This window comes from Typopeltis vanoorti, chromosome 12 (assembly GCF_054136105.1).
Source record: "Typopeltis vanoorti isolate ZY-2024b chromosome 12, IOZ_Tvanoo_1.0, whole genome shotgun sequence".
Lineage (NCBI taxonomy): Eukaryota > Metazoa > Arthropoda > Arachnida > Uropygi > Thelyphonidae > Typopeltis > Typopeltis vanoorti.
The window spans coordinates 83,119,884-83,135,026 of NC_143560.1; the positions used below are offsets into that span (position 1 = coordinate 83,119,884).

General features: G+C 37.1%; 1 protein-coding gene across 1 annotated transcript in view; it reads right to left on the reverse strand.

Moving 5' to 3' along the window:
- Positions 1–15,143, reverse strand: part of LOC150100944 (enoyl-CoA delta isomerase 2-like) — an 88,896-nt gene that overhangs the window by 39,374 nt on the left and 34,379 nt on the right. The window lies entirely within an intron of this gene.

Below are 15,143 nucleotides of genomic sequence, written 5' to 3' on the forward strand. Positions count from 1 at the left end.
AAGAGTGAGAGAGTTAATATAGTGAGTCTGTTGCCACAGTATTTTAGATTTGCTATTTGGTATATTAGATTTGCTATTTTAGCCCTCCTGAGAAGGAGGGCTAAAATAGCAAATGATTCGATGCAAAGGTTATGCAGGAGAAGTTGTCTGGAGTTTGTGGATGTGTGGAGTGAGTTTGACAGGTGAGAGGACTTATACAAGAAAGTCGGTTTACATCTGAATGAATTTGGTGTTTTGTTGTTGAAGTGAAAGTGGATGTGAAAAATCAGGGAAACTAGAGCTTATGGAGGGGGGGGGAAGCTGCTGAGTGGTTATTATGCAGACATCAGCAAAGCAGTCGAGTGTAAAAATGTGTATAATATGCCTAAGTCAGTACCACTGGTACTAAACCAGAATGGGATAATTAGTATAAAGCATCAGAATAGCAGTGGGCCTAAGGGAATTGATGGTAGGAGCATTCAGAACAAACATGAGGAATTTTGGGCATTCGTTGGCTCATCCTGGCCAAAGGTTATTGGGATTAGTGAGACATGGCTAACAGAAGATGATATAGTTAGTGGGATTGAATGTGAAGAGTATAGTGTGTTCACAGAGGAGAGAGAGAGAGAGAGAGAAAAGAATGAGGGGGGGGGGGGAGTGTTATTGATGATAGCTTATGAACTACAACCAAAGAGAATAGAAGTTTAACTGCAGGCCAATGAAAATAGCACATTTGAGTCTATCTGGTGTGAGACTGAGGCCAGCAGAACAAAATATACAGTTGGATGCTGCTATAGACCAGTGGATGGAAAAGAAGATGGAGACAGTATGCATTGGCAAATAGACTAAATGAGTGGAGGACAAGTAATTATTATGGGGAATTTCAACTATGGGAACATAGATTGGAAGGAAATAGAGGATGCATGGGAGGAAGGAAATGGATTTTATGCAGATACTAAGGGATAATTACATGAGACAGCATGTAATGGAATATACTAGGGGTTCGAGAATGTTTGATCTAGTAATTGCATCTCAGAATTTGTCTATAACGAATATGGCCACAATGCCACCAATTGGTGAAAGTGATCATATGGTCTTGACCTGGGAGGCAGATAAATGTGTGGAATTTTCAATTAAGATGGGATATATGTGGAATTACAGCATGGATAAGTATGACAAGCTTAGGATATTGCTTAGATCGGCACCATGGCACGTAAAACTGCAAGGGCTGGATGCTGATAGTTTATGGGAAGTAGTAAAGGAGTGTTTGAGGAAGGTAATGACAGACTGCATACCTAGAGTCAGGAGAGTAAATCAAGTGGGAGATAAATGGGCGAATGTCATCATTGTCAAGCTGGAGCTACAAAAAAAAAAAAAAAAACAATTGTAGAATTGTAGAAACATATGCTGTAAGTAAAAGAAAGAATGTTTATGGCAGAATGATTTTAAGGAATGCTGATGGTAGGGAGGTAACTGAATCAGTCAAAATAGTAGAATTACTAAGTGAACACTTTGCAGGAGTATATCATCCAGGTGGTGATATTGCAGGAATGAGAGAGAGAACCAAAGGCTTATACGGGAACTGAGGTACATTAAATGGAGGTGCATAGCATATTAGAGAGCCTTAATGTGAATACAGCTGTGGGACTGGATGGTATACCGGCTGAAGTTTTACGTGAAGTGGTGAGAGAATTGTTAGTGCCCTTGACCATATTGTTTAATCTATGTCTTGGCTCTGGTTAGTCCCAAAAGGGGGGGGGATTGGTAAAAGAGGAAAATAGTTCCATTGCATAAAGGAGGATCCAAGACTGATGTAGCAAATTACTGACTAATCAGCATATAAGGAGTTGTTGTCAAAGTATTGGAGAAGTTGGTCAAGAGCAAAATACAGGAACGGATAGATGGAAATGGGATACTGTATGGTGGACAGCATGGTTCTGTGAAAGGTAGGTCATGACTCACGTTTCATAATACAGTGACAGCTGAATTGGATAAAGGTTTAACAGTGATACTGTGCCAGATTTACATATAAGCTATAAAAGCTACAGCTTAGGGCCTCACAATCTGCTGGGGCCTCAAATTAAAAAACAAAAAGACCAGCTGATGTAATTTAAAACAGTAGGGGAGGGGGCCTCTGGATTTTGTATAGCTTAGGGCCTCAGCAAGTCTAAATCCAGCACTGGCTGGACTTTGCAAAGGCCTTTGACAGGATACCACATGGAATTCTAATCAGTAAACTGCAGCACATGGGGATGGATATAAGGTTGGTGAGATGGATACCAGGGTGGTTGATGGAGAGATATCAGAGAGTAGTTTATTCAGGAGTAGAGTCCAAAAGAAGGCCTGTGACTAGTGGCATGCCACTACTGCTTAATTTGTTCATTAATGATATAGGAAAGGACCTGAGGGGAACTGTTTATTATATATAGATGATGCAAAGTTGAGTAGAGAAATAGTTAATACATATGATGTCAAAATTTTGCAGGGTGATTTGAATAGATTGGCAGACTGGGCAAAGGAGAATGGATGTCAGTTTAATGTGGCAAAGTGTAAAGTTATGGATTTTGGGGTGAAAAGATTACCAACTGTATACCACATTGGTGAAATTGGTAAAACTGTACTCCAGAAAATTGACGAAGCCAGAGACTTAGGAGTGTTAGTGTATAGGGAGTTAAAGTTTAGAGGGCACATAGCAAAAGTGGCTAAAGCAGTTCATCGGATCACTTGGTTACTGAAGAATATTTTGACAAGAATTTTATTGAGCCTTGATAAGAGCCCAACTTGACTACTGCATGAAGATCTGGGCACCAGGGTTTCTTGACGAGGAGGAGGTGGAGAAGATCCAGAGGTGAGTAACCAAGATGGTAGCAGGTCTATGGAATGAACTTTATGAGAACAGGTTAAAGATTTGTGGGTTACAGAAACTGGTTGATAGATGGAGAGGGATGATATGATTGAGACATACAAATTACTGTGGGGTTTTTACAAGATTAATTAAGAGGAAATATTTCAGAACAGGTCTGGTGGTGGGAGAACTAGGGGCCACCTGAGTGGAATAGGTTGCCAGAGTCTATTGTGCCATGATTGTGAACGAGTTCAAAGCAAAGTATGATAGATGCTGCACAAACGTTGGATAGTTCTTGACATGATGTTTAGGGCGCCTCCCTTGATGAGTCTAAGGACTCCAAGGAGTCCTTAGACTCATCAAGGGAGGCCTGTAATAATAATAATAATAATAACAAAAAAATAATAATATCGTAATATACTCCATCTTCATACACACATTTACTGCCAGTTTCAGCATCCACTCTCCCTGTCCACCCGGGCCTCCACAGTTTCCCTGTTCCTCTTGCATTCCCGTTCTCTCATCATCTCTCACACTACTACTGTTTTCACTGTGAAGCACTTCTGTCTCTTAAATTCCACTCTCATGATTTTTCAGCTCATCTCTTGCTTCTGATCCCTTGCATGCATCGCATGCTGCACTTCCATCCATCAACACTTTCTCCAGTGCGCTCACTCCAAAGTCATTCAAATGCAACCCATCATGCCTGTAGAATTTTACCCCCATCCCCCAAACACATGCCATACCATACACAAACTGAACTCCCTTCTCCTCACACAGTTCCACTAGCATACCATTCATGATTTTGGCTCTCCGTCGCAACTCATCATTATCATACCACGGCAACACACTGACAACCTTTCCTATTACACTGTTATCTTTCACTCTTCTCTAACTTCCTGCTCTTCGCCCTCATATGCTCCTTATGTTCACTTAGATCATTTGTCCCCACAATCATCACTAACTCTCTTGCTCGTGTCTTCCTGATGTCCAACGCTTGAATGGATCTCTATAGTCAGAGGGATAGCACTTATGTTTTCCAGAGCTCTTTCCAACACTACACAACTTACGGATCTCCATATCCATCTGTGTCCTTATCCATCTTACTAATCTATTATCTATCCTAATCTTCTTCAGATTGTACACTAATTTGCAATGTGTCAAATGCCTTCACAATCCTGAAAAATATCAACGTGTGTGTATATATATGTGTTCTTAGCCAGCCTGGTTAACATATCTGCTCTCCAGCCAAAAGGGTGCAGGTTCGAATCTCGCCGAAAGCATGGATGTTTGTGATTGCCTGTGAAAATACTAGTGGTAGTGGTGGTGGGTGGTAGATGGCATTGGTGTAGTTACAATTTGTTGTAGCTGATGGATTGAGTGGTGGAGGCAGAGACTTGTAGAGTAGGTGCAGGGCTGCACCATGTGGTTGTGCAGATTGTGCCCAGCACAAGGGCGCTTGAAAATAAGGGGTGCCATTTCACCACAAGAAATAATAAAATATATATATATATATATATATACATAAATTTTCTTATTCTTGAATTAGATCATATTATATAAATTACACAATTACAAATTATAGTTAATGCAATAAAAATGAAATTTAAAATCAGTCAAATTATTATGAATTCTTAATAATCTAACAATATTTTTAACTTAATACATCACCAGTTTAGTGGAAATTATTAGTTTAAGATAGACCATGAATTCATTCTTATGCTGTGCTTTGCCCTTTGTGGATTGTGACTGAAACAGTGACATTGTTCTGCAAATTTGGAAAGTAAGAAACTATAACATAATTGATTTTTTTTTCGACAGTAAGCATTTGGTGAGACTTTAAAATAAAAAGGGTGGTAAAATTTACCAGCCAAAATAAATTTTGATTTTAATTGAAACTCTAGTTTTCACGAAAAACATTTATTAACATTTATTTAAAAAAATAAATTGTAAATTACTGTTATTTTTGTTGCCACTTTATATATTAACAAAATAAACATTTTTGAAAAATGTTATTATTAAAAATCCGTTATTAATGAATTTTAGTGATTACAATGTTCTACTATTGATAAATAAAATTTATTTTTATGTATGCATATAAACTGTTTTGTACTTTCAACAATGCAAAATGTTTTTGCAAAAATTTTTCATGGAAACTTATTTTATGGGGGCGCTGAAAATGTTTTGCACACGGGTGCCTCCTACCCATGGCACAGCACTGAGTAGGTGCCCTCCCTTCAATGAGTCTTTGGGCTTCTTGGAGATGTCACATAATAATAATAATAATAATTATAATAATCTTGCACATTCATCATTTATTGATAAAATGCAAAAATGACTGCTGAATCAAGCCAAACACTTGTTGAGTGGCATTACTCTCCTCTCCCTTTTGCTCCTTTGAGACTTATCCTATTGCAAAAGTCTCACTGAACAGTCAGGTCAAAGACACATTCCCAAAATATTATGTGGGATATCACACAACCTCACAGCTTCATTAACATGAAGTCCACTCCAAACATTATGGACATTTGTTTCATTCATTTCTAGTCTCTGGTATTTGGCTTTTCTAGTATTTGACTCCTTTCTGGGTTTGCGTAACAGCAGCACTTTAACCAGTAACTGACCAATTTATCATTATATAATTTCACTATATCCTCTGCAGTCATCTCTTGATCATCATCATTATTGTTCACCTGTGTTCCATAATTATTCTTTTCCTTTCTTGCTACACAGTGGGAAAATGTCCTTGTATTTTCTCTCAAATGCATTTTTATTTTGATAGCATGGCAATCACTTTTCAGGCTGCATATTTTATTTTGTTACCATATTTGTCCCTTTTCTGGCCTGCATCTTACAATTATCATATTTAGTCATTACTTACTATTTCATATTTCCTCTGTAAAAACTTCATTTTTACAGAGGAAATTTTACATTTCATCTCTTTTTTTTAAAATACTTTCAAGTATTTTCCTTTTTCAAGAAAATGCATGTTAAAAAAAAGCATAACTGTAAATTATGCTGTGGTTTAAAAAAAAGAAATGTGAACAGTTTAACAAAAAATATAACTTGCTTTAAATTCCAATATGTAACTCGGATCTCCTTCAGACAGGAAATATTACTATTATCAATTTCTAAGGCATCTCAAAGAGTCTTTGGATTCCTTGGAGGTGTCATGTAATAATCATCATCATAATAATAATAATCTCCATGGAGTCAAAGACTTATCATAGAGGAATGGTACTAACACATTATTATCATACCTCTCCATAAACTTATTCACTGATATAAAAACTGCCTCCAGCAATTCCACCCATTCAATATCAAGCAAAAAGATTTAGCCCTTGCTAACCACATTCTTACAAAACCAAGCGTGATCCCTAATTCTCTCCCTTTCTACCATGAACTGGGAAAAATGTCTTTTAATCTTATTAAAATCTCTTTAATAACACAGTCCAACACAATTTTTGCTGACTTTTATATGAGACTTGTTTTTTACTAATTTGGGTGTGCTGATTTCAAATATCAAACCCATTTTTCTCTATCACGTCAGGTTTTTCCTCTATGGAATTTTCTTTTTGCTAATTTGTAAGTTTTTGATAGTTTTAAGGAGACAGTACTATTTAGAGGATCAAAACAATCGATTTTTTAATATTATTTTCTGAAAGTATGTACTTTTAAAAATCTGTTCCTAACTTTTTATCAAGAAATTCGAAAATTTCATGAAGATATAGCCTATTATTCAAAGCGGTGCGCAGATCAGAATTGGAGCGCTCACCGCTCTCGCTTGTTAGTGTTGGATCCTACTTCTAAATCTTTACCTTGGATCCGACATGTTAATCACTATGATGTTCTTAAACAATTGATAAGTTGTAAGTTGATTTCTAATTCAATTATAAAGAAAATTTATATTTTAAGACTGCGCCACTTTATATCTGAATTAGTTCAAGAATTGAAGATAAACCAACTCACAACTATCTCTCCTTTTAGGTGTTAATATTACATATACTGGCCGAGTATATTTAACTTACTTATTTTACCCGCTTTGGTTCGAATATTTTATGAATGGTGCAATAAAAGAGATTCAGGCAAAATACAACTTTAGATAAACAAAAACAAACATTTAATTTTAAAATCACAAATTTTACACTTAGGATCAAATCACTAATTAAGTTATTATAAACACTTCAGCCTTTCTGATAATACTGTCATACAAACTCAGACAATGGTAAACTTGTTATCTCTAATACAGTCTTCTCACAGTTCTTTAAGTTCCAAATACAATAAAATCGCAGTAATATCTCTTTACAAGCAAACACTTTTAAATTTACACTTCAGCTAATCTTCACAATAGTTACTGTTAACATAAGGAAATTCTAGGATGACACTCACGCACTTCTCTGTATAGAAATATTAAAGGTTGGAATAATCTTACCGATAATCTTCTATCTTCATCAACTTATACACAAACACTTTTTATAACCGTAAACACTTTTAACAATAATCGGCACTCATTAAAATAAATCTTCAAAGCATTAACTGAATTAATTCACAGTCACTATACACATAAACAAATGTTCTTGCATGAAGTACTACTGATCACTCATGAATTAAGGCAATACACAATAATTCCTTATCTTGAAGTTTTATATGCACAGTTGTTCACTCTTCTGGCATTCAATTAATTCTTTAGACAACAATTCCAAACACAGTTAATGGTAAACTTCAATTTTTACAGCCTCTACTATTCGCTAGTTACTCGATGCTTTATTTCAAGATTCTGTGTGTCCTTGACAGGTCGGCCCTGAAATTATATCTCAATTCAAGTATCGCTAGTCTAATTAGTAGTCACTCAGCTGTCTTCCGTAGCTATAATTGTTATTCTACAACTTATTAGCTAACCGCCTCTCGACTAGTAGACTTTATTTAGCTGCTTGAGTGACTTGCCGACTCGCTATTATCGCACTGTGATTCCCGAATGCCGAATGCTCCAATTTCAACCTAATGCCAATCCTCTCCTTTTTCTCTCTCTTCTAATAATCTATCTCTCTTAACTGATAACTGATAACTGATGTGGCATGATGGATATCAGTCCCAAGGACTCCAATCCCTTTGTCTCTATGAAATAGTCTTGCATTAAAGATTAGCGAGCACTTGGCTCACCCTATTTAGGGCTGTATGGAGGCACCTGAACCGATAAGCAGAGCTGTTTTCGGGCGCTTATGTTTCCACCTGTCGTGTTCGTCATAGTTAGAAGACTCTCGAATGAGTTGATTTGGATGAACAGCTGCTTTGGCAAAATAAGCAGCAGCACTGTTATGGAGGAACGTGGGAATATCTGGAATATCGGCATCACGGTGTAAGAGAGCATTTCTGACAAACCACGGAGCGTTAAAAATCATACGGAGGCACTTGTTTTGAATAACTTGTAGCTTGTTGATGTTGGTGGGGGAAGTGTGACCCCAGGCTGGAGATCCGTAAGTTAACGATGGTCTGATAATTGTTTTATAGATCCGTAGTTTGTTTTCAGTGCTAACTTGACTTCTTCTATTGAGGAGAGAATAGAGTTGTACAATTGCAGAGTTTGCTTTTTTGCATGCATAAACTATGTGGGAGTTAAAGTTTAAATGGTTATCAAGTTGAATGCCTAGATATTTGGTGCTAGTTCTCCATGGGATGGCTGTGTTAAAAAGTTTAACTTCTCCAGAGTGAGATGCTTGTCTTCGTGTGAATAGAATGGCAGTGCTTTTATCGGCATTTACAGATATTCTCCATTTTCTGAACCAGTCCTCCAATTTTCTTGCTGCAGTTTGTAATCGCTGAGTAGCAATATTAGGCCTGAGAGATCTGCTAAGAATTGCCATATCATCCGCATAACTAGCTATAGTGGTTAGTGATGTGCTAGGAACATCAGAAACAAAGATGTTAAAAAGCAGCGGTGAGAGCAGCGAGCCTTGAGGGACACCAGCAGTGATTTTTTTCAGTGAGGATCGAATTCCGCGCAACTTGACCTGGATTTTACGGTCCTGTAGAAAGGAGTTAATAATTTTAGTAAGGTAAAGAGGGATGTTGGCTGTAATTAATTTATAGATGAGACCTTTGTGCCACACCTTATCAAATGCTTTTGCAACATCTAAAAAGATAGCTCCTGTGTGCTGTTTCCAGTTAAAGCCTGTAGTGATGAATTCAGTCAGTCTGTGAATTTGCTGTGTAGTGCTATGTCCGGTACGGAAACCGAATTGTTCTTTCGGAATTATGTTATTTTTATTCACCTCCTCATTAAGTCGGTTGAGAATGACTCTTTCTGCGATTTTTCCTAAGCATGATAAAAGACTGATAGGTCTATAGCTCTGTGGCATTTGTGGTGCCTTACCAGGTTTAAGGATAAGGAATATATCAGCTTGTTTCCATCTTGAGGGGAAATTTAATCTCAGAATTGCATTAATAATGGCTACTAAATGCATGACAGCTTTGTATGGGAGGGCTTTAATTGTTTTGTTGGTAATTTCATCTGGACCAGGTGCTTTTTTATTTTTAAGCTTCCTAATGATTGAATAGACCTCTTTAGGTGAGGTGGGACAGATATTTTCACAGCTACAAGGTTTCCGAAGCACAGAGCGTACACGACAGTGTATCCTCTCTATGAAGGTCAGATCAGCATGCGTATAATTAGGACGGCACTGAAGCTGGAGGGCATCAACGAAAGCTTCCGCTTTTTCATTATCTCTGTAAACAAGACCTCTTTCTCCGTGAATGGGCTGGATGTTAGAGCGATCTGTACGGAGAGCTTTAGTCAACTTCCACAGAGAATTATCTTCAGCTTTGAGAGAACAGAGTTTTCTTTCCCATTGCTGGTTTTTGTGATCTTTTAATGCGTAACGAACTTGGTTGGATGCTCTATTTAGTTCTCGACGGTCTTGCGGAGATAGTGTGTTGTGATAGCGGCGTCTGAGTCTATTTTTGTTCCTGATCAGAACAAGGATTTCTTCAGGAAGTGAGTTGACTTGAGCTGGGGTGGAAATAGAACAAGCTGCGGATAAGCCAGCGTGTATTTTACATTCAAGATTGCTGACTGCCACGTCAATTTCTTCACAGGTGGAGATAGTAGGTACTGAGTCTATGATAGAGTTCATTTTTGCCTTGAATTTTGCAAAATTAGTGTGGGATTGGTTGGGAATGAGCTCAGGCTCCCCCCCTAAACTTAAGAGTACTGGATTGTGATCTGAGCTGAGCTCGTCAACCACTTGAAGTTGAAATTGATGACAAATATTGTTAAAAATAGCAATATCCAAAACATCAGGTCTGCCGATCGCTCCATAATGAGTTGGCTCGATTGGGCCTGCAATAACAATATTTCTCTTTAAGGCAAAATTGTAGAGGATCATTCCGTTGTTGTTAAAACTCTTGCTGTTCCATAAAGGATGCTTAGAATTGAGATCTCCTGCTACAATTATTGCTTCATTTGTATCTAGTAGCTGAGAGAGATCAGAGGGGAGTAAAGGTTTGCCAGGGGGGTTGTATACAGAATAAATCTTTAAGCTGCCTGCATTGTTGGTATGAATTTCTATGCCTGTCTCCTCGAGGTTAGATGTATTAGTCTTCTTAATCTCATTATAGCGGATGCTTCTTCTGACAAAGATGGCAGTGCCTCCACCTCTGGCATTGAGTCTGTCATTTCTAAGTAATGAGTAGTTTCTGAGTTTGGGATTATCGCAGGGACGTAGGTGAGTCTCATTAATGAGGAGAATATCAATTTGTAAGTGATCTATAAGTTCCTGTAATTCCAAAATTTTGTTGTTGAGACCGTTTGCATTCCAGAATATTATCTGTATAGAATTTGATGTTGAATCTGGATTAGTCATTAATCATGGAGAAGATGACTTGAGTATTCCTAAGGAATTTGTTGGTATCGGCCTGGCTTGGATTTGTTTTGCTGAAGGCCATTAGCATCTCCCCTAGTGAGGCAGCGAGAATTGCTGAGGAATTTTGACTGCTAGCTGCAGGGAGTACCTCGGTGTTACGTGAGGAAACCACAGAAGCATAAGATTTATCTGGTGTAACTTTTCGTGCTTTGATTTCAGGCACAGATCTCACATTATTTTTCTGCGTGGGCTGAATTAACTCCTGTCTAGGTTTTTGAAGTTGGATGGGTGGAGAGAACAGCCCTTGTAATTAGCAGGATGTGGGCCACTGCAGTTCGCACATTTAGCAGGTGTGGACTTTGGCTTGACGCAAGTGTGCGAGGGATGGTTGCCACCGCATTTCACACACTTGTAGTCTGCTTTGCATAACATTTGCGCATGCCCAAATTTTTGGCAGCGATGGCATTGACCAGCCGATGCCTTTCTTCTTAGTGGCTCAGTCTTGATGACCAAGTTGCAGATCATAAATTTCTCTCTGATCTTTACTGATCTCTACTAAGACCAGAGGCATGGGACGCTTGTCTGCTCAATACATTCGAGAAATCTTGATCGGCTCCAAGCCTTGTAATCTAAGGTCAGTAGCTATTTCTTCTGATGTTATGTTTTCTACCAATCCTCTGATCACTACCTTGAGGTTCTTTTCACTTTTGAGTTGGTAAGTATGGTATGGAAATTTATGATCGTCCATAAGTCTGGTTAGCTGGCGGTAGTCCGTTGTTCCTTCAGGCTGTATGCGGACTCCGTCATCTGTGTTTTTGGCTGATGAGAACTTGATGTTATTTTTCTTCATCGTCTCTGCAAGCAACGACCATTTTTCCTTAGATCGCAAGACTACTGGTGGGATCCTCTCTTTGGGCTGTATTGGTATATTTGTCTCTGTTCTTGCACTAGATTGTGCTGACGTGTCCATTTGAGGTGTAAATTCAGGTTCTGCAGCAAGAGACTCTTTCTTTCTCTTCTTTCTGCTGACTTCCTGATAATCATTGGAATCTATGTCAGTTGTTGTGACATTGTCATGTGTACTGTGAGGAGAAATTTCGGAGGTTTGAGGGTCTTCTGTCTCGACCTCCATAACCTGATGAATTTCAACTCTTCCTGGCCATTTCGTGTGCAAAATGTTACCAATTTGCCGAAAAATAGCTAGAAGTTCTTTGAAAGAGAGATCCTCATATGGTGAATCCATAATTAAATCTAGACTTGAAGTGGGGGAAGGATCTGCCTTGTCCCTTCAACCACCAAGTGCTGCACAGGGCAGGGAACAGGAGAGGGCCTGAAAAATGTTTTTGAAGATGAAATAAAAGTCTTACCTGCTCTGATGATCGAGCACTCTGTTGACGCTGGATAATGCACTGACGAAAATTAAGCGACTGTTTATAACAGCAAGCTATTAACTACTATTACAATGAATAAACATAAAAAAAATCGCTAAAACATATCAATTAAATTCACAATTCATCATCAATAATACCCGATACGAAACACTAACACACTCGACTGATAATTCTAAAATCAGAATTCTCAACATCGACTACTCGAGACGCCATCTTGAAAATCTCACGGAAAGGCAAATCTCTATCTCTCTTAATTTCAGCGTCATTGCTTTTTATATCCATTCTTCCCGCCTAAATTGTTCTCGTGATTTCTTTCTAAAACTCTTTTTAATAAACCTTCTCCTCACGTGGTGTTCCAAAATGTGCTCACTCACTTACATACGTCTCCATGACAACCAAACAAAATATAATAAAATTGAGCTATTACATAATGTTAAACTTTACAAACAGGAATAAATAGAGAATATTTACATTTCAATTAATGCGCAGTTAAAATATCAAATACAAATTCTTATAATATTAACATAGTAATAAATAAAATAGCTTAATAATATTTAATACAGTCTTTTCATTATTAATACATATATCTTTGATTAAATAATAAAATGTCAGATAAATTAACGTAATTATATGAATATTAAATTGTAAAATAAGTTGTTTACATTAAATAATATTTACAAGTTTAGTGTTTGTGATGGAAGATCATGTTGGATTCTGAAGCAAATAATAATTACTTAAATCTCTATATATATTCAGAATCCAACAAAGGCTTACTCTTCCTTTGAAAAATTTTTCATTAAAGAAAAATTTTTCGCACTAGACTCACAAGTGGAGAAAACTGACTTCTTATCTCTCTTCCAAGATCTTAAACAGCACTTAGTTTGAACATGATTAAATTTTTTTATTACAGTCTATGCATTTACCTTTCTGCACTTCTCCACTTAAGTTCTTGTTGTTTTTATCATTGTGAGAATTTTGATTGCTACACTTATAATGTGATATTGTCCTTTCAGGGCAGAAGTTCTGTTTTCTGTCACTAACATTTATCCTCAGTTGTCTATCATCTTGGTAATTTGTTTCTTTAGTCCTTCTTCTGTGATCACTCATTCTTTTGTATCTCCACTGGCTTTCCAAATTTCTAATTTTACTACTTAAGGCAGTTACCTTGACAAAATTTGCCTTAACTATTTGTTGATCATTAGTGCCAACATCTGAATTTTGCATGGATATTTGTTGTTGTGATGGCTCATTAATATCTTGTAGTGTTTCAGTCTGATATAACACATCAGAATTCACATCTCCATCCTTTTTAGTTAATTGACTTACAGATGACCTTTCCTTAGTAGATGGTTCTAATTCATATGGCAATTTAAACTGCTTTGTCTGGTGTCTAGTTCTATCATAATCATGATTTCCATTTCTTCTGGTACATCTCTTCTTGTTCATCAGGGATACTTCCCTCTTAGAAAAATCACAGGAGAATTGATACCTTGCTAAGAAGTTTGTTCCTAAAATAATGTGGGAGCTTAAGTTGGATGTAGTGGGGACAACAAGTAAATCTTGCCACACATTTAGTCCAAATTCTGGTAGGTATATCCTTGCATGAAGTTTCTCATATGACATGAAGCTTGAGTTTGAGAGAGTATTAATTCTTACAGGTTCTCTCAGCTTGGCAGTGCTTTTCCATAATTTGTTCTTCAGGGTTAAGAAATAATCCATTCTAATGGTAGAGGCATTGCATCCTGTATCTAATAAGATGTCACATTTAGAGCCCAGGATATCTCCTCTAATTCTCATCATTCTTTCATTAGGTGCTTGGTGTTTCTGAATTCTATTATTTCTTCTGTGAGGTATGTATCCAAATTTTGAGTCCCATCTGCTATTAGAGTAGTTTCCCTTGTTATGGAAACAATTCCTGGCATAATGTCCAACTTTGTTGCAATTATAACATCTTGGAGGATCTCTTTGTTTTGTCTCTGTCTTAGAGTGAGGGATAATAGACACCTGTTGTTTAACATTATTTTATTGTCAGGGCTATTTCATTGGAATGAGCAACTGGCTGAATTGCTGAGTCAAGATTTGGATACACAATTTTTTTCTTATTCTTCTTATTATAACCAGAAGTCTGAACTAAACAAAAATAGCAATCATCTACGTGATTTTTCGGTTCACGGCAAATCATTGGAATGCCAAAAGCTAATTTTTGGCGTTTTCCCTTGCTCCACTGTCGTAAATTTTCTACACATGACTTACACACTTTATTTGGAGCCCATGACTTGTCCTGATCTGCAATTTTTACGTCAAAGTATGTAAAGTACACTTTCTTAACGAAATCAGTGATATTTGTCCTTTGACTGGGAACAGTAAAGCTGCCACAAATGTAGCAGAAGGTATCTACACTATTGACACAATTTCGAGTAGTAGACATGATGTATTTTCTTCATTGCTGACTAACATGCAATTAACAAGACAAAAAAAACCAGAGACTTTATTGAAACGTTAAAAGCGCTCATCATACTTTCACGATCGATTAACGATTGACTGATTTCAATCGTTCTTTGTCTGCTATGACGCATATAGCATTCATTTGTTTTAGGCAGTTGTCATCGCCTACTTTTCATCACCTAAATGTATTAGGTTGGTTATCGGCCTCTCTTGCATTTAAAGCGCCAGTGCGTGCCGCTGCAGGTTCTTACGCATTTATTCGTTTACTAACAAGCGAGAGCGGTGAGCACTCCGATTCTGATCTGCGCACCGCTTTGAATAATAGGCTATATCTTTGGGAATTTTTCGAATTTCTTGATAAAAAGTTAGGAACAGATTTTTAAAAGTACATACTTTCAGAAAATAATATTAAAAAATCGATTTTTTTGATCCTCTAAATAGTACTGCCTCCTTAAAACTATAAAAAACTTACAAATTAGCAAAAAGAACATTCCATAGAGGAAAAACCTGACATGATAGAGAAAAATGGGTTTGATATTTGAAATCAGCGCACCCAAATTAGTAAAAAGCAACTGTCAGATCATAATCAGCAGAAAAAAAAATTTTTTTTGTTGGCCAGTGTAA